Source organism: Pelodiscus sinensis, chromosome 12, assembly GCF_049634645.1.
Source record: "Pelodiscus sinensis isolate JC-2024 chromosome 12, ASM4963464v1, whole genome shotgun sequence".
Taxonomy (NCBI): domain Eukaryota; kingdom Metazoa; phylum Chordata; order Testudines; family Trionychidae; genus Pelodiscus; species Pelodiscus sinensis.
The window spans coordinates 7,046,238-7,065,696 of NC_134722.1; the positions used below are offsets into that span (position 1 = coordinate 7,046,238).

General features: G+C 43.0%; 1 long non-coding RNA gene across 3 annotated transcripts in view; it reads right to left on the reverse strand.

Annotated features, from left to right (window-relative positions):
- Window positions 1-471: 471 nt before the first annotated feature.
- LOC102455450 (uncharacterized) overlaps window positions 472-19,459 on the reverse strand; it is a 34,488-nt gene continuing 15,500 nt past the window's right edge. The window contains exons 2-5 of one of the 3 annotated variants that reach the window (XR_012906640.1): window positions 12,270-12,407; window positions 10,623-10,763; window positions 7,130-7,367; window positions 472-1,656 (exon numbers count right to left, since the gene is read on the reverse strand). This is a non-coding gene — a long non-coding RNA (uncharacterized LOC102455450). Of the gene's footprint in view, window positions 1,657-7,129; window positions 10,764-12,269; window positions 12,408-19,459 lie in introns of all 3 variants that reach the window. The other 2 variants (XR_001369216.3, XR_332994.4) reach the window with 2 other exon arrangements.

Consider the following 19,459-nt stretch of genomic DNA (forward strand, 5'->3'; position numbering starts at 1 on the left):
TATGTAGATGGAAACCAGCAGAATCTGGACACCCTGGCTACGTCTACACTGGCCCCTTTTCCGAAAGGGGCATGCTAATTTGACAGGTCGTAATAGGGAAATCCGCGGGGGATTTAAATATCCCCCGCGGCATTTAAATAAAAATGTCTGCCGCTTTTTTCCAGCTTTTAGAAAAGCCGGAAAAGAGCGTCTACACTGGCCCCGATCCTCCGGAAAAAAGCCCTTTTCCGGAGGATCTCTTATTCTTACTTCAAAGTAGGAATAAGAGATCCTCCGGAAAAGGGCTTTTTTCCGGAGGATCGGGGCCAGTGTAGACGCTCTTTTCCGGCTTTTCTAAAAGCCGGAAAAAAGCGGCGGACATTTTTATTTAAATGCCGCGGGGGATATTTAAATCCCCCGCGGATTTCCCTATTACGACCTGTCAAATTAGCATGCCCCTTTCGGAAAAGGGGCCAGTGTAGACGTAGCCCCTGAGAGTGGACAATGGGGAACAAAATATCCCACAGGCCACATATAAACCCCGGATGGGCTACAGGTTGCCCACCACTGGTGAAGAGTGTCAGGTAGGCAGACTGAAGGCCTGATGTAGTTTGTTGAACTACCAGTGACATTGACATGGGGACGGATGTGGATAAACAAAAGAGTGTCCCATGGAGAGCAACAAAATTGGAAAAAAAAAGTTTAGTAAACTTGACCTATGAGGAAAGGTGAAAAAAAAGTAGGCATATTTTAGTCTTGAGAGAAACTGACTGGGGGGGGTGGATCTAATAAGTCTTCAAATATGTATAAGGGCTAAATATATGCTAAAGAGGACTGTGACCAATTGTTCTCCATATCCACTGATGGAAGAACAAGAAGCAATGAGCTCCATATGTAGCGAGGAAGATTTGGGGAAAACATCCTAATGATCATGGTAGTTAAGCTCTGGAGCAGCCTTCCAAGAGAGGCTGTACAGTCCCCATTCTTGGAGGTATTGTAAGCACTGACTGGACAAACACTTGTTGAGATGGTCTAGGCCTCTTTGGTCCTGCCTCAGCAAGGGGTGGCTGGACTTGATAACTTCTCCAGGTGACTTCCAGCTGTACTTTCTATGGTTTTATGCAAACATCCTTAGCCAATGCACCCACCACTCTGTACTAGAGAAGGCCCTAGGAATTCAAGGACAAGTCCATGGTCATTGCCATAGTGATTCCCGTGGTGTCAATTTCATTCCACGGGGAACTGGCATGAGACATACTCACCCAACTCATTTCACCCCGGACACCAACAATATTCATATGTTCAGGGATTTGGGTCCCTGCTGACTTGAGCCAGGTTCAGAATAGGGAGCTCGTGGTTATAAGGTTTCTGTCCCATTATCAAATCACCCAGGGTGCTGATTTTGTTGCTAGGGAAGGTCCAGAAGAATTGACTAGCTGGCCTTCTTGAAGTCCTTTCCTGCTCAAGCGGTTGTATTTTGCTTCGTTTGCATGTGTTGCGTTTGTGTGCTATAAAGTGTGGTGTTTCAGGCTAATGCTCTTGATCAAGATGTTTCTAAGGTGGTAAGCACATTTTCATTTGAATGGTGGACTTTAAAATTTGACTTGTATCATCCAAGACATTGCAAGTTGAGATTGTGATTTATTTTTCTTTGCATGGGATTGAAGTCTGCATCATCTAGGGAGACAGGAAACAAAGGTTTGTTCTTTCTAAAGATTTATTTTGATGCATCTGCAACAAGTCCAGGAGAGAACAGAGTCAAAAGCCTTTTGGGTGTGGGCCTGGAACAAAGCACAGTTACTTGAGATAAACAAATAGGGGGAAAAGACTTATCAAAGAAAGAGTTAGCCATACACCCAGTTTCGAATGGTACTTGAACAGACTGGTTAATTTGGTAACTTGCACCTAACTGAAGTCAGATCGACTTCTGCTGAATAGAAGTTCTGGAGACCTGAAGACATAGGGCTAAAGTCATCATCCCATCCATCTGTCCTGTACCACACATCTTCCAAATCTCTAGAAAGTAGCACTACTTTTCGGTGTTGGCATGGAAGATCTAGGATCTTCAAATTAGAATATCAGACTTAATCCTTGGTTCTATACCTCATTGCCACTGATTTATTTTTAGTCATGGGAAAATTATTTAATTCATCTGCCCCTTAGTTCACCCATTTATAAAAGGGGCTAATAATATTTACCTGAAATTGATGTTCATAAAAGGCTTTGGGATTGCTTGAATGAAAGACACTACATACATAAAAATATTATAATATACATGCATGAGACCATTTCTCTGTCTCTCTCTCCCCATTCACTATGGGTGCAACATGTCCTGTATATAACAGGATGCATTTTTTTGTTTTAAATGCAGTCTTTAGTGTCTGCACCTCAGTTTTTTCATTTGTAAACTGATCATGCTAATTCTCACCGACTCTATGGGTGGTCATGGCAACAAATTTGAAAAATCTTTGAGACACTTAATTTGATTAAATCATTGAGTTTATATCCACATTCAGGCTATGTCTACATTGCAGTTCTTTTTTGGAAAAAGGTGCGCAAATTGTGAACTGCAATTTGCATACCTTTTTCTGGAAGAGGCTTTTCCGACATTTGGCCCATCTACACGGGGCCAAATGTGGGGAAAACCTCTTCTTTTGGAAGAGCCCTTATTCCTCATAAAAGGATGAATACAAGGCTTCCGAAAGAATGTGCCCGCTTTTTCAGAAACTTATCTGAAAAAGTGGATGCGTTCCCTGGACGTAGCAGAATTTTTCCAGGATACTGAAAAAATCTGTAGTGTAGACATAGCCTCAGGGAAAGGAAGAAGTAGTGGACCATTCATTAGAACAAGCTTAAACTGACAAAGAAAAAGAATGCAAGGGTAGATATGAGGGTTGTCACCTAATTGGTGACCTGAGAGCAGGGCAGTAGAGTTCAAACAGATGACCAGAGAGGCCAGAAGAGGTATTATGGGAAGAGTGTGGGAGGCCAGTCACAATGTAGTATCCACAGAGCTGGTTTACTTAGGGTGGGTGTGTCTAGACTACAGGGTTTTTAAATCATGGTAAACCTCATTCTGCGAGGAATAACGCCTTTTTTCGAAAGTACTCTTTCAAAAAAAGGTGCTATTGAATGCAACTGTGCTTTTTGAAAGAGAGTATCCAGACTCTTTTTCGAAAAAGTGGCTCGCTTTTTTGAAAAATCTGCTTGTAGTCTAGACGCTCTCTTTCGAAAGAGGCTTGTAGTCTAGACGTAGCCGGTGTGTCTACACAGCAGGGCTTAACTAGAAATAAGCTACGCAAATTGAACTACGTCCATTGCGTAGCTTATTTCATAATTGGGAGTGTCTACACAGCACTTATTTTGAAATAGAGCACTCTTCCTCCAACTTCCCTTACTCCTTGTACAATGAAGAGTACAGGAGTCGGAGTAAGAAGTCCTCCAGCTCTACAGTATTTCGACATTATTTCGAAATAACTGCCTACTATGTAGACACAGACATACAATACATCTACACTGCAACGCTATTTTGAAATAACTAGCGCTATTCTGAAATAACTTAGTCCGAGTCTACACAGCAGGCAGTTATTTTGAAATAGTGTCAAAACACTGTCAAGCTGGAGGACTTCTTACTCTGACTCCTGTAACCCTCATAGTACGAGGAATAAGGGAAGTCAGAGGAAGAGTGCTCTATTTCAAAATATGTGCTGAGTAGTCAAGTATCAGAAGGGTAGCCGTGTTAGTCTGGATCTGCAAAAGCAACAAGGAGTCCAGTAGCACCTTATAGACTAACAGATGTATTGGAGCATAAACTTTCGTGGGCAAAGACCCACTTCGTCAGATGCATGTAGTGGAAATTTCCAGAGGCAGGATTAAATTTTCAGGCAAGAATCGAGATAACGAATAGAGATAACGAGGTAAATTCAATCAGGGAGGATGAGGCCCACTTCTAGCACTTCTAGGATGAGGCCCTCCTCTTGAGCTCGTAGTGGCAAAGATAACAATATTCAGTGGTGTATATTTAGGGTGGACATGGGGGGGGGGGTCTGAAATAGCAAGGCTACTCACTAGGTCTCCTTGGATTGCTGGGAAGACCAGCCCAGACTCTTTAATGAATTCTGATCAGTGAGGACAGATCACAAATAACGAGTCACCCTCCCCCACTAGCAGGGGTGGAATGTTGCACTTTAATCCATCACACTTCTGTTGGACTAGGTGTACAAGAGACTGGTGTACGTTTCTCTTCCTAACTCCTAGTGCATATTGTATCAGGCTGGTAATGAGATGAGCCTCCCTGCTTGTAATAAATACTAAGTTGCAATAAATGTTCATCTCAGAGATCTGTGAGTATGAAGGGCCTAGTGCCACATATATGCAGGGATGTTTTTCCTGTTCTCAGTAGTCTGGAGAAGCTGCTAGATAGAGCTTTTGCAAAACAATATGCAGGAGTGATAAAGAAACACTTCAGTATTTATTTCTGTTAGGCTCTTAACAGTCCTTAATAGTACTCTGGCGTTTACTCTTTATTACACTTTCTTTGGCCCAGTCTACACTGGCAACTTACTGTGCAGTAAATCAGCCCCAAGGTCTGTAACTTTTGTGGTGTCCACACTAGCAAAACACACTATCTACACAGCACCCTAAACTCGAAATAAGACACACAATTTGCCCTATGCAAATTGCATATCTTATTTCGATTCTATTTCAAAATAGAATCAGAGGTATCCTGAAATGGCTACCCTGCGTTTTAACAAGCCGCCCATTATTTTGAAATATTTTTCAAAATAACGGGCATGCTATTTCAGCATCTCTTGTAACAGGGTTAAGGGATGTCTTGAAATAGTTCATTATTTCAAAATTTGGCACTGGGTAGACACACCTTTTTTCAAAAAAACTTCCCCTGTGTCTAGACTACTGCCGCGTTCTTTCAAAATTAAATCGAAAGAACACAGTGGTTTTTTTTCATCTGCGGTAAACCTCATTTTACGAGGAAGAATGACTTTTTTCAAAAGTGCTCTTTCGAAAAAAGGCATTCTTGAATGCAAACAGGGTTTTTTCAAAAGAGAGCATCCAGACTGCCTGGGTTCTCTCTTTCGAAAAAGCGGCTCACTTTTTCGAAAGAAGTGGTTGCAGTCTAGATGCTCTCTTTTGAAAGAGGCTTGTAGTCTAGACGTAGCCCTACACAGCAACATTATTTTGAAATAACGTAGGGTGTGTCTACACTGCAGGGCTTAACTCGAAATAAGCTACGCAAATTGAGCTACGTCAATTATCTGTCTTATATTGAAATACCTGATTTCGAAATAGGGAGTGACTACTCAGCAGATCAGCTCCAGATCAGCTGCCACTATTTTTTAAAAAACCCTATAGTCTAGACACACCCTAGATGTAACCTTAAGGAACATCTTCACTGCACCAAAGGTATCCCAAAATAGTTACCCCACATCTACACAATATTGTTTGAAATAATGGCATGCTATTTCGCCATCCTTAAGGTAAACCTTATTGCTTGAGGGAAGGGACGGCTCAAAATAGCATGTTATTTTGAAATTTGGCACTGTGTAGACACACCAAATTTCAAAATAAGCTATTTCAAAATAGATTCGAGATAAGCTACGCAATTTGCGTAGCACAAATCGCGTATCTTATTTTGAGTTTAGGGTACTGTGTAGACACACCCCTAGGCTACGTCTACACTGGCCCCTTTTCCGGAAGGGGCATGTAAATTTCACCTATCGTAGTAGGGAAATCCACGGGGGATTTAAATATCCCCCGCGGCATTTAAATAAAAATGTCCGCTGCTTTTTTCCGGCTTTTAAAAAAGCCGGAAAAGAGCGTCTACACTGGCCCCGATCCTCCGGAAAAAGCGGCGCTTTGAAGTAGGAATAAGAGCCTCCGGAAAAGGGCGCTTTTTCCGGAGGATCGGGGCCAGTGTAGACGCTCTTTTCCGGCTTTTTTAAAAGCCGGAAAAAAGCGGCGGACATTTTTATTTAAATGCCACGGGGGATATTTAAATCCCCCGCGGATTTCCTTACTATGATAGGTGAAATTTACATGCCCCTTCCGGAAAAGGGGCCAGTGTAGACGAGCCCCTACAGTGCAGCAACTGTGGAGCTAGTGCACACTAAGGGTATGTGTACACAGTGCAGCTCTTTTGGGATACCAGAGGTATCCTGAAATGGCTACCCTACGTTTTAACAAGCTGCCCATTAGTTTGAAATATTTTTCAAAATAACGGGCATGCTATTTCAGCATCCCTTGTAACAGGGTTAAGGGATGTCTTGAAATAGTTCATTATTTCAAAATTTGGCACTGGGTAGATGCACCAAATTTCAAAATAAGCTATTTTGAAATAGAATCGAAATAAGATATGCAATTTGCATAGGGAAAATTGCGTGTCTTATTTCGAGTTTAGGGTACTGTGTAGATAGTATGTTTTGCTAGTGTGGACACCACAAAAGTTACAGACCTTGGGGCTGATTTACTGCACAGTAAGTTGCCAGTGTAGACTGGGCCAAAGAAAGTGTAATAAAGAGTAAATGCCAGAGTACTATTAAGGACTGTTAAGAGCCTAACAGAAATAAATACTGAAGTGTTTCTTTATCACTCCTGCATATTGTTTTGCAAAAGCTCTATCTAGCAGCTTCTCCAGACAACGGAGAACAGGGAAAACGTCCCTGCATATATGTGGCACTAGGCCCTTCATACTCACAGATCTCTGAGAAGAACATTTATTGCAACTTAGTATTTATTACAAGTAGGGAGTCTCATCTCATTACCAGCCTGATACAATATGCACTAGGAGTTAGGAAGAGAAACGTACACCAGTCTCTTGTACACCTAGTCCAACAGAAGTGTGGTGGATTAAAGTGCAACATTCCACCCCTGCTAGTGGGGGAGGGTGACTCATTATCTGTGATCTGTCCTCACTGATCAGAATTCATTAGAGTCTGGGCTGGTCTTCCCAGCAATCCAAGGAGACCTAGTGAGTAGCCTTGCTATTTCAGACTGCCCCCCCATGTCCACCCTAAATATGCACCACTGAATATTGTTATCTTTGCCACTACTAGCTCAAGACTAGTATAAGCTGCTGAAACAAGTATGAGTTATCCAATAGTGAATAAAACTGACACATGTGCTCCATACTTACACAGAAACGAAGGAAATCAATCTATGCCATTGAACTACTCTTTCCCAAGCATCATTGGCTGACACTAAAAGTTGTGCCTTTTGAATATCCTTTGGGCAGTATGTCGTATAATCATTCTCTCTTGTTTACTATGCTGTGGAAGATCTTCAGAGAAGATGATATACCCAACATGCTTGCAAAGTCAAAGCCCCTGTGCATGAAAATTCCTCAGTGTGGGTCAGGATTTTTGGCTAAAAACCTGTAAAGATGAGTGAGGGAAACGGTTTGAGGCAGAAATTACAAAAGCACAAGAAAAGGAAGGCAAAAAGGCAGCTTGTTTCAATGACTTTCTTCCTGGGACTGTGTTAACTTTGCCTTCCCTAATGCACAGCAGAGCTATAAGTGAGTTTAAAGGAGGATGATCATTAATGATTCCTATTCAGTGAGTGGGGACAATTACAGATGTTTTTGCTAAAATGTGACATGAAACCATTGCTGGCTTTCTGTTTTTATGGAGACAATTTGTTTTATCCTTGTTTTATATTATGCATCACTGAAATGATTAACTAAAGCAAGGCCAACCCTGTGTAACTATATTACCTCATGCAATAATCAAGTAGCTAACAAGAACCATAGCAAAATGAACTTAAAGTAATGGCATAAGTGTAGCTTCATGCACCAGATCAGAGGGAGCTGAATCTTTCTTTGCAAGGCAAGAAATTGACTGAAGCTAAAGTTTGCAACCTTGGGTGTCTTAGGCTATGTCTAGACTGCACCTTTTTTTTTTTCTTCAGAAACAGGCACGCAAATTGTGGTCCACAATTGGCGTACCCTTTCCCGATTGTTTTTTCAGAAGAGGCTTTTCCGAAATTTGGCCCATTTACACTGGGCCAAATTTCAGAAAAGCTTCCTCTTTCAGAAGAGCCCTTCTTCCTCGTGAAATGAGGAAGACAGAGCTTTCGAAAGAGTGCAGCCCCTGGTTGTGGTGGAGTTTTTCTAGGATACCTTCAATACAGGCAGTCCCCGGGTTACATGGGTCCGACTTACATCGGATCCCTACTTACAAACGGGGTGAGGCAACCCCGCATTAGCTACTTCCCCCCAGCAGACCAGGGAGACGCGAAGCTAGCGCCCCCCCCCAGCAGACCAGGGAGACGCGGAGCGGCTTTTCTCAGCAGACACCTCAGCTTGAGAATAAAGGACTGTGGGAAGTGAGGTGTGGGAGAATAAAACTGAGCTCTGGAGAAATGTTTGGCTAGAGTTTCCCCTACAATATGTACCAGTTCCGACTTACATACAAATTCAACTTAAGAACAAACCTACAGTCCCTATCTTGTACGTAACCCGGGGACTGCCTGTATTCCGGAAAACTCCATAGTCTAGACATAACCTGATTATGGCACCCAGAGTAAAATTTTCAGGTTCCTAAGTCACTTAAGGGGCTGTTTAAAATGTATGCTTAAATTCATATGTAGACACTGTCTCCAATTCATTTTGTTAGCCAATGCCCAGAAGCTCAAAATGATGGCCTGATAGATGCCTAAAAATGGATGTAGGGGCCTTATTTTAGAACATACAGGTTTGGAGGGGCAGGGAGATTGGAGAGAATGGACCCTAGTAATCGAATGTCCATTGAAATCAAAGGAAAGATTCTTAGCTGACTTCGGATGGGCATGTGGTCAGGGTCTCTGTGAAGAACACCACCTGTAGAAATGACAACACTTCATCTTCAGCTGGAAAGACTCTTGCAAATCAAATCCCACTGGTACAATTGTTTCAGTGCTTCTTATCAGTAGATCTCAAAAGAGGGTCTGCATCATTTATCCTCATTTTACACGTGGGAAACTGAGGCACAGAGCAATGAAGTGATTTGCCCCAGGTCACCCAGTGGACTAGGGCCAGAGACAGGAATGGAACTCAAGCCTGAGTTCCAACCTAGTGCTTTATTTAGTAGGCAACACTGCCTATCACAAAGGCTGCTGGAATTACCTTGTGGATTTCATTCAGAAGTTTATACACACTTTTTGCAGTATTCCTTCAACTCTACATTTATCCACAATTTTGCTTAATCCTGCACGCACCGACGACAACAGAAGTTTTGGATTATCTTCTACAAGTGCAAGATTTGGTCTTTAAGCTTGGTGAAAATAGAGGAAAACTAGGTGGGAAGGAAAAAGACAAATATACAGATAATAATGCAGGGTATGTCTACACTACAGGATAAGGTCGAATTAAGAGCTGCAACTTCAGCTACGTTAATTGCGGAGCTGAAGTCGAAGTACCTTAACTCGACTTTTGGTGCTGTCCACACTGCAGGAAGTCAAAGGGAGAACAGTCTCCCTTTGACTTCCCTTACTCCTTGTGGAAGCAGGACTACCGGCATTGACCTGCATGCCCTTCTCAGTTAATTAGCGTGACTTCACTAGACCTGCTAATTTGAACTCTGGAAGATTGACAGCGGCAGCTTCTATCTTCCCTGTAGTACAGACATACCTGTAGGGTGTCTATGGGAGGTGCCCCAGCAAGTCGTCTTTTTTCTTAAGTGTTATACTAACTACAACTTCTTAGAAACTAAAATTTGAATCAGTGTGGTTAGAGAGAACCTAATTTTAGACCTCAGGGATGATCTAGATGGTGCATGGTCCTGCCATGAGGGCAGGGGACTGGACTTGATGATCTCTCAAGGTCCTTTCCAGTTCTAGTGTTCTATGCTTCGATGATCCCTTATTAATATGTGTCATTTATAATGCGGCTATGCTTTTGAGGCCAGATGGTGCACAGAGTGTCAAACCTTAGTAAATGACAGCTCCTGCGCCACACGGCTTACAGTACTCTGCAACAGTGTACCCAAAATGTCAAAATACTTTTCAAGCGCTCATTCATTAACCCTTTCAACGCACTTTCAGCTCTTCATTTTACACAGTTAAGGAGATTGTATGGATCCGCCGGGACCGTAAAATCTTTTGTCCCAGAGCAAAGCCATGGCAAAATGAAGACTGGACCTGAGAACACTTGACTCTCGGGCCTATATTTCTGCTTTAAGGTACATTTATTTGTAAAATGCACATTAACAATGCACTCAGATAATGCCAACGTGTAATCAAAAATGGACCATGGGGAGGGTCTCTGTAGCTTGACCATATTGAACATATTCATAGTACAGTGAAGAAATGGTCTAAAAGCAATCAGCTGTTGCTCCCAGACAACATTGCCTCGGGGCTGCTGCCAAAGTCAATGAGGACATAATTTATCAGTCACATAAGTGCCAGAAGAGTGGCTCAGAAGCTATTACAACTTGTGCAGCAGACCCTGGAAATATCCCTTTCTGCTGTCGTTGGTCTCCATCACTGAGCACCTCACAGTCTTTAACATATTTGTGCGACAAAAGGAACTGTTGTTACCTCATTTTACACATGGGGAACTGAAGCACAAAAAGGCTAAGTGACATGCCCAAGGTCATACAGGAAATATGTGTCAGAGCAGGGACTTTGAGCCCAGTTCTCTCTAGACTTACACTACTGCTTTAATTAGTGGACCATCCTTCCTGCTGCTGCTGCTGCACCGGTTAATCATCAGAAGTTACTGCTTTTGCCAATTGGTCCCCGTTGCCTTCTGATTCATCCTTGTTTGATTGAGACTAAACCCAGAACCTCATCTACAACACAGAATAGAAATGGTCAAGAAATCCATTAAAATTGGGGAGGAGGGGGTGTTGACAGAAAAAGAGGTTTGTATTTAAATTACTATTTTTTCCACAGGAAATATCATATTTCCTCAAAAAGTTTTACAAATATGTATATTTTCAGTTTTGCAAAGAAAAGTCAACTTTTTTCACTAAACAGGTGAATAAAATATCTTCCATTATTCACATTTTTCCTCCTGGAATAATAATAAATAATAATAATAATAATAATAATATAATTAATAACATTTTCCAAACAGCTGTAATGTAGGCATATAGGGTCTGTTGCTGCAACCCATTACATGCAGGCATCAAGACTATATTCATTGACTTCTGATGTTGATATTTGTTGAACAATGGCCTTCCCATGGACATTAAAACAAAAATTTCATAGAGAAATGTCACATCAAATTATTTTCAAATGATTCTCAGTGTGTCCAGTTTCCATGCAATAATGAAAATGGTTTGTATGGGTTCATGAATTGGACTGTAACTGTTGGTTCCATGGAGAATGATTTTCAGCAATCCACAATCTAACAGGACTGGAGTCAGCTTAGTAAGACACCAAGAATGGCACCAAAAAATACACCATTGTCTTGTAGTAGGAGACACGGCATTGCACAAGTGAGTATCTATGCCCACTCTGTACTCAACTTCCTTTTCTTCTGAGAGAGACACTTTTTCTTCCATATTAAAAGATTTCAAGACATTAGTATGCATAGCTCTCCTGGGCTCTAGCAACTGTAATACCCAGATTGTTTCCCTGAAATCCTAGTGCAAAATCACCCTCAGCTGTCTCCAATGGACTCTTTCCCCAGATCTTATGCAAGTTTCTGTGTGGGTTCTAAGTTCAGGGCAACGAAGGGGGTGGACGATGGAGGAGGACTGGAGACAGGACAGGGACACTTGGTTAATCTTCTTCACAGATAAGATAATATAGCCCCAGGTCTGGATTTACACCAGGGAAACTGAGTGCAGAATTTGGCCATAAAATTCTGCATGTTCCCTGGAAGATCAGCCAGTAAAATTATTTGGAATAAAGAACCTTTCCATCTGTCAATAATGGTTCCCTTTAAAAAATAAATATATATAACCACCACTCTGCTCTGGACCACAAATGATCACTTGCAGTCTCCAAGCCAAACTCAGTGAATTTAAAAGTTCTAGCTAGTTTGTTTCTGCTTTAATTAACCTTGAGCCAATAGTCCCAGTGACTTCAGTAAACCCACTTGGCTAAGACAGATCTGGCTCTGCTGTAGGCGTAGATGCAGTGTTCTAACTTTGTACCCTATTCATGTATTGGCTTGCACCAGATGGCTGGGGGGGCGGGAAGAAAAGATAATATAGCTGGGTGCCTTAGCTATCTCTCCATGGGGAATTCAGCTAGACCACTGGGTGAGGGGGTGATGTATCTTCCCATCATCCTGGCCCACCCAGCCCAGCCTACTCCTTTCACATGACCCACTGAGAGAGTCTTACCTTGATTGACAACCATAGGCTGTCCTTACTCTTCTAACCAAATCCTGGTAGCAGAGACTGCGTGTCTGACCACCCATCCAGTGAAGGAAGAGGTGATCCATGCAAGAAGCCTCCATGTCTCCTTTGGTGGACAGATCTCTGCAATGTAACAGAGGCCTATGGTTAAGGAATGTTGTAGATATATGGCCACAACTATCCTACAAAATTATGTTGGCCGGACTTACATTGTCATACAGCCCCCATAACAAATCATGTATATGTGTGCAACTGGCTCCTTATGTCAGCCGTGCACAGCTGTACCCGGTGCACACTTGTATGGCTTATGTGCTCATTTCGTCTTGCTGCTAGACCTATCAAATCATTTTTCCTCCGTCCACCTGCTGACTATATAACCTATTGTATAGTGTTAATTAACCAGTGTTCACCAGGGTAACCCCTGCGTGTCACTCCATCAGCTGATGTATAATAAATCCTCCGCTTGTTTTCACCTGCATCCAGAGTGTCCTAGCTTATTTCCAACAGTATTGTCTGCATGGACAGCTCCTGAAAGCCAGTAACAGCTGATGTAAGCAACACAGTGTCTGCACGGACACTGCATCGACCAAATGGCATTGACCATGACCCTACACTGTTCAGGGAGGTGATGTGACTAAATCCCTTTAGGGAGGTACTCAAGGCTGAGGGAGCCAGATATAAGTGACAACACTTCCAAAACTAGGTCGATGCAAGGCTGCTTTCCTCGACCTATTCATGTCATGTAGACCAATATTAGAGGCACAGACTTGGTTGAATTATCATAGAGGCGGGATTCCATATTTAGGTTTGCATTGAGACTTAGTTGGTATCTGGTTGCATTGTGAAGAAAGCTGAGGCTTGCACTGGTCATAATGAGTATCCAAACAATCTCCCAGAGCCTGCACTTAGAACCCCCTCTGGCACCTCGACAGCCTTCCCGAAGCTCAGCTCAGAGCCCCTCTCACACTCCAAATCCCTTAATCCAAGACCAGAGCCTGCACCCCAACCCACTGTCCCAACCTGGTGAACGTGAGGGAGGATGGGAGTGGGAGGGAGGATGGAGTGAGCAGGGGTGGGGCCTCAGAGAAGGGTCAGGAAGGAGATGGGGCAAGGGTATTTGGGTCTGAGGTAAATCTTGTATTGCACTTAAATTCAAAAAGTGATCTTGTGCTTAAAAAGGCTGGAGACCCTTGGTCTATCTTATGTGTGCACTTACCTGAACAGGTCAGCCTGTTATTCTGAGACAGAATAATGCCATCACAGTTATCTATCTTGGGTTCTGTCTATGGCTCCATAACATGAATGGGAAACTCTTTAAGGACTTTGTTTAGCAAGCTGATTGCCAATTAATTGTTTCCAGGGAAGACCAATCCAGGTTAAATTGGATTATTATAGAGGCATGATTCCATATTTAAGTTTGTATTAAAACCAGGATTTAATGACTTGAGTATACATTAAAACATCACTGAGCACAAAAACTGAATCGACAGGGTACTAAATACCTTCTGTGTTTTGCTCATCAATCCCTGCTCTGGAGAAAAAATGCACAGTTTCCACAGTACATAAAAATTTGGAAAGTCACCTCTGAAATTGAGCCATTTTCCTTCATTTCCTCGACACAATGCAGGCAAACCTCACCTCACCCCTTCAAACCTATCTTAGAAAAACCATTTAAACAAATCAGATAACAAATAGAAAACATCAGTTTAATCAACAGGGAGTAATTATGGGATTTCCCTCAGACACAACAACGGAGCCATTGTATTCGCCTCTCTGAACAGTCAGCAAATTGTGGTAGGACAAAGCTACAGTGAATTAAAGGCTTTTCGGGAGCAGATACGATTGCTGTTGGTTACTAAAGAACCCATGTCCTCTGAAATCCTCTCTGGTCTGCTTCATGCTAAATTCATGGTAGTGTTTCTAGCCCAGTGTAAAATCTTAAAAATCAGAACCAGAGGGGATGAGGCAGGGGGACTTGCCAGACTGGAGTGACTTGATTTTATGCAGATTTTTCTCATTTTGCATGCTAGTGATTTTCTCTAAGCAGGCAAGAGGAATGCTTATTAGTAGATTGCTAGCACCTCCTTCTGAAGCAGCCAGACTTGGCTGCTGTCAGAGAGGACAATGAAATAGATGTGCTGAGCCAATGCAATATCTGCTTACAAAATAATCGCTAGCCTGGCTTAGAGGAGAGGGTACTGAACTGGGAGTCAGGAGACCTAGTTTCTTATTCCCATCTCTACCAATAACTTCCTGCATGACGTTAGTCTAATCACCAGGGCCTGGCTTTTCAAAGATATCTAGGCAACTAGCATCTGTTGATTTCAGTGTCAATTTATGCGTCTCCAGAACCTTCGAGGATGTCTAGGCTTTATTCTCTCTGTGCCTTGATTTTCCCCTGCAAACTATTGCCATTTAGAATCCTAACATATAATTTGGAAAGTACTTTATTCAGACAGAATTTTGTTACAACGTTGCAGTTATTGTTGCAATAAATATTTTCATAGGTAAGTGATTTACAATTTGTTTTGTTATATAGGACTGGAAGAGTCCTCAAAAATCATCTAGTCCAGCCCCCTGTCCTGAAGCAGGACCAATTAAATCTAGAACATCCCTGACAGGGTGTCTATCGAGCTTGTTCTTAAAATAACATTAATGACAGGGGCTTTCCACTACCTCTTTTGGAAACCTTATTCCAGCATTTACATGTCCTTGGAGCCCTGCACAGATACAAAATTGGCATCTGCACCCGCATCTATATCCGCAATAATGAGCCACGGAGATCTGCATCCACAGCCACAGATGCAGATACCCCTGGATATTCGCAGGGTTCTAGATACAAAATTTGTATCCACATCTGCATCCGTGCTCACAAAAATGAGCTGTGGCTATCCACATCCACAGAGGCAGATACCTGCAGATATAAAGCAGATATCCAATGATTTGGCAGGGCTCTACCTATCCTGCTAAGCAGGATTTTTCCCCCCTATAATATTTAACCTAAATCTTCCTTGCTGTAGGTTAACCCAGTTACTTCCTATCCTACCTTCAGTGGACCTGGAGAACAACTGCCCTTAATATATTTGAAGATTTTTATTACATCCCTTCCTGACCAATCTTCTTTTCTCAAAACTAAAAACATGCCCAGTTTTGAAATCTTTTCTTGGCAGTTATGACAAATCATACTCATTTCTTGGGCTTAAAAATGCCATTAATTGTTTTAATTATAACAGGCACCTTGAATCATTTAAATTGACTTTGGCCCTCAGCCAGTGGCCATTGGAGTAAACGGGAGATGGACCATTCATTTCACTGGGAGCAAACTCCAAGCTACACGGCATCTGCACTGGCAAAGGCTACTAGAATTCTGCAGTAACCTTTTCTCCTCTCTCCGACTTTCCCACTATACCCACAGAGCATGTGTCATTTTGGGACTAGATGCACCTGCCAGTGAAGTTGCGGGCAGGGAGGGAGCAGGGATTATATGTGGTTTTAAATCCTAGGCCAATCCACAGCCTTTGGGAAACATTTGGATCATCCTTCCTACCTGTCTTTCATCCAAATATTTGCATCATACAGGGCCGTGAGTCATTTCCTGACATGCTACATACCTTAACATGTCCTCCTCTGACTGCAGGTCGAGTCCAGACTAGGTTGATGAATTCCCTTGTTTTATAAAATAATTGCTTTGGAAATATGGTCTGTCAATCATAGTGAATTCAGGGGAAGATGTGAACGTGTGGTTAGGAATTGTACTTTATTATGGATGTGTCTTTCGGCTTTTAGGGTCTGTTCCAGAACCCCAGGAAAATCATAGAATCAAGCAATACTAGAACTGCAAGGTACCTTCTGAGGTCACCAAGTCCAGTCCCCCATCTTCACAACAGGGTCTAGCACCATCTAGATCAGGGGTGGGGAAACTTATCCCCGGGCTTGCCTGGATTGGTCCTTGAGGCTTCCCACTCCCCTCAGCATTGGGGGGGCCAATTCTGGTGAGGGGCAGGGTGGGGTTTTTTTGCTTGTTTCTCACTTGGGTGCAGCCCCTGACTGATTTTCCTGTGGGTCAGTGGTCCCTGACCCCCCAAAAAGGTTCCCCACCCCTGATCTAGATCATCCCTGATAGATGCCTAGCTAACCTGCTCTTAAATATCTCCAATGACAGAGATTCCACCACCTCCCTAGGTAGTTACTGGAAAGCTTCCCCCGGTGACTTCAATGACTTAGCGATCCTGGAGCGAGGCAGACAACTTTAAACGATGATATTTCGTTGCGTCTGAGCATAGAATCCGAAAAACGCTGCGCCAGCCTCCTCTTTTACAAATGCTCAGCTGCCCTCGCTGCAAACCCAACAGTGCCAAATTGATCCTCCCAAACGAAAGCGTTTCCCAGCTAAATTGCCACAGGAGGTTGCTACGAGGTAAAGTAGCTAAAAAGTATTTACTTTTTGCTGTATGTAAAGTTGCCGAGGCGAACTAAACCCCACTTTTCCCGTGGAAAGAGGAAAGCTCTAGGAATTCAGCTTTGGTAGTGAATAAAACAGCGCAGATGCAAAGACCTGTGTTTAAGGTTTACTGTGCTACATCACAGGGCTGGCCAGATTGCGTGGTAAAACACGATCATTTTAATCTTCGATTCGATTCAGCCAGTATTTTCTGGCTGAGTATGTACTATAATAAAGCGGCGGGATTTCTGATAGCATAGTGAAGAAAATAGTTGAGCTCAAGCTTAATTGTAGGATAAAATTGCCCCGGGACCATGATTTCTAGCAAAAACTTGTCCGTTTTCTTTGCTTGCTTGTATATGCAAGATAAAAAGACCACAATTTTAGAGGACATGATTTTCGCAGCAGAAGCTGTTTCAGTTTTGGATCTTGTGCAAGCACATTGTTTGCACCAAGTAGGCACATCAATAATAGCAGCACGTGGAATTAACCCCTAGTGTTTGGAATTTGGCCAGCAGCAAATCGGCGATCGGTTTAAGAACAGGAGCCAGGAAACTGACCAGCGAAAAGTCATTGATTAAGTGTGCACATGGCGCATTTTATCTTAAAACCTTGTGGACTATGGGCCATCGCTCGGGAAGGCAACATGTAGCAACCACCCCTTGCAAAAGAGAGGCTGTGATATAGTTCTGGAGTGCTACGTTTGAAAAAGCACCGTGCAAATTCCAGCCAGGTAACCCCCTTTGTTTCTCACACGTTTCCTCCCCGAGCCATGACTTCCTTTCAGGAGAACCACAGCCTCCCCGCACAGACTAAACAATAGCTCGAGAGTTTTCTTTACCAAGAAAATCAACAGTTCAACAGGCGAAAGTCACTGTCACCCTCCAAGCGAGCTGTGTGGGGAGGGGAGAAGCTGGGATGTGGCGGAAGCATAAGGCACCTGTTGAAGGCTATTTACGGATTAGCCAAGTGCTGACAGACAAATTGGCAAGATTAATAAGAGCAATCAGGGCTGTGTGTGGCTGGAGTTGTTGGCTGACATTAATGTGACATCTCTTTCATCTGCTTTTGCCTCACGTTGCATAGCTGGTATGCAGCATCATTAGTGTCGCTGGAAGCTCCAACTCGAATTCAGTGTGATCGGATCCTGGAGCTAGAAGAGGTGCAGCGAGTGAGGGGGGGGGGGGGGAATCCCCATTTGTGCGCTTAGTGGTCGCTTTTATTATTATCAGGAAACCTCCCAGCCTAACTATACTGTGCACGCGGCTAAAGACTCTTTGACACAAATCTGATCGCGACAAGCAGAAGAGGATAGAAACACCAAAAGTTCAAAGGAGAAGTGGTTCTCAAAGCTTTGTTCTTTCCGGAGGGCGACGGGCTGGTGTTTGGGGTTCAACTCGAGACATGCCTGCTGTACTTGGATGTAACTGGAGAAATTATAGAGTTCCCTAGAAAACACGTCCCCGGTTTTAAATAGCCAAACCAAAGGGAAATAATAGAGCCCACCTTTCCAAAAGAGACTTCAAGTCAGTCGAGGTCATTCAGAAAAAATTAGGCCCAGGGGTTTCTACCACGTAGTTTTGGCTGATTTCTGCATCTTTCAAAATAGGTTGTCGTTGCTTCTCCGTCGTTGAAAAGAAAACTCTTAGCAATACATTAGCCTGTTTTTATAATGTATTGTTCAGGGACTCAACCTGAAAGAAAGGGCTGGAGGGATGCGGTAGATCTCACAAATAGAGCATCCAGCGAGGAGCGCCGTTGGTACCAAGTGAAATTAGAAACACTTTTTCGTGAGAAATCTTAAGAAATACAACCTAACAGCTAACATGCAACTGTCATTCGTGGATGAGTTCCCTGGGCTTTTAACACATCTCAAGAAAGCTTTGTTTTCTTCCTTGCCCCTCCCCCCCCAAAAAAAACAATGCACAAGTTTTACTTGCAACTTCAGTTCGACAAAGCAATCTCTCTCCTCCCTCCTACCCCCTCTCCCCCCCCCCCCCAAGGAGAGGTTACTGTTTAGATGTTTTTGTTTTTTTGTTCAGTTACATTCTGGCCTGCTAAAGTTTCACGCTCCTTTCTGAACTTTTGTTGATATCCTCTTCAAACGGGACTTGTTTACACTGGGTATTTTCTTTGTAGTTTAATCCATGAGGGAACACAACAGTCACAAAACATATGGATCTAAAACGGCTCTGACCCAGCCCTGCAATGGCTTCATTTGGAGAACTTTTTGGGCACAAAAAGAAAGCAGGAAACTAGCGGGGGACACACATACCTATACAGAAAAGGCTGGCATAATGTGTGGGCATTGCATTATTTTTTTTTACCTGAAAATGGGGGAGGGGAATCCAATTGATTAAAATAAATCTGCGCGCAAGAGAGCACACCAGGTGCATTGGTGTGAACGCAGGAAACATTCGATTTCGGTGCAGTCCCTATTAAGGTGAGTAGATTGACTGAAAAGTCCACGCGACCAACAGTCTGGCCCTGCAGTTAAGGTAAACCTGGCAACATATTGTGTCAAGTCTTGGACGTCCACAGTTATTACTGTTTCAGGTGTGCTCCTCAAAGGCTGCCTGCTAATATGGCCCCCGGAGGCCAGGAACTCTGATCTCTGTAGGGGAAACTTCTGGAGCAGTGTGTAAATGCCCGGTCCTGCCTTGCCCATCAGATTCGGACCCTTTGACTGCCCCGAAAACGTTGCACATCTGAATGCTTTTCGTGCATCTTTCGT